Source organism: Nycticebus coucang, chromosome 3 (assembly GCF_027406575.1).
Source record: "Nycticebus coucang isolate mNycCou1 chromosome 3, mNycCou1.pri, whole genome shotgun sequence".
Taxonomy (NCBI): Eukaryota; Metazoa; Chordata; class Mammalia; order Primates; family Lorisidae; genus Nycticebus; species Nycticebus coucang.
The window spans coordinates 137,617,124-137,618,328 of NC_069782.1; the positions used below are offsets into that span (position 1 = coordinate 137,617,124).

At 37.0% G+C, this 1,205-nt stretch overlaps 1 non-coding gene across 1 annotated transcript; it reads left to right on the forward strand.

The window, feature by feature from the left end:
- Positions 1–713: 713 nt before the first annotated feature.
- On the forward strand, positions 714–840 carry LOC128582860 (small nucleolar RNA SNORA28). The gene has a single exon (XR_008379285.1). It is a non-coding gene; the product is annotated as a small nucleolar RNA SNORA28 (small nucleolar RNA).
- The last annotated feature ends 365 nt before the right edge of the window (positions 841–1,205 follow it).

Below are 1,205 nucleotides of genomic sequence, written 5' to 3' on the forward strand. Positions count from 1 at the left end.
CCTTTTAATTTGAGTTATTCACAATAGTATATACTATATGGAACTATTGACTAGGATGAAGAGTGAAAGGGGAGAGATGGGATTTTAGTGGAGAGGAGGAGGAAAGAAGGGAAATTCTCTTTTCCTTTTGATGTGTTAATTTTGAGATGTCTGTGGTCATCAGCTGGAAATATCACGAAAACAGCAAGATGCAATGATCTGGAATTTTGGAGAAATCTGGACTGAAGACATAGTTTAGAAATGATCCTTATGTGGGTGGTAATAGAAGTCAGGGTATAAACACCATCGCCTGGGAAAACCCATACCACTGTAAAGCAGAAGCACCAACATGAGGACTGCAAGGCAATTTCAACAGTGGTCACATAGGAGTATCACGCTTTCTCTTGTTTACATAGCCAGCACACAACAAATCTAAAAAATAGAACCAATTCCTTCTTTTTAAATCCAGCACTCTTTTCTTTAAACCAATTTCTCTGCCTTTTGAATATTTGTTGAGTGCTTACCATGTGTTCAATAAGCATGAGTTTTCACAGGCAACAAAACAAAACAAAACAAGAAAATGCAGAACCCTTGAAGAGCATGAGGTGCCGCTGTCCTCTCTGTGATGCATGAGGGCCTTCTTGTGAACTGAAGGCCCAACTTCACTTGCTCCATTTTAATTCACGATTAGCACACTGAAGTCACAATTATCTTCCAAAGTTGTTCCTCCCTGCAAGAAACACTCTGGGGCATATGACAAAAAGTGTCTTGACAAAATTTGAGCTTGCTATAGCACAGAAGTCTAACCTATTCCAGTGTTCTCCCTTCCATCAGACAAGCTGTTATATAGACTTAAACAACTTAAAAAAAAAAAAAGTTGTTCCTCTTATGAACAATGACTCTCTACATCACCTATGAGATAAAAATCTAACACTCTCAGCCCCAAATCAGATCTATCCAAACCAATCCTTCTTGGTCCCCCATTGAAGATTCTGCATCTGTAGAAATTTTATCCAAGCTTCTAAACCTTACTCCATTATTCTATCCATCTAAATTGCATTTATCTAAAAGATACCACTTAAATGTCATGTCCTTTGAGAAAATTCTGTTAGAATCACAAATTACCCTCATCTCTACACAGCACTTTCTATAAGTCATCTGATTTGGTGTATATCATTAGCTATCTTTTTTAGTACCTTTTATTAATATTAGGACAACTAATTTTG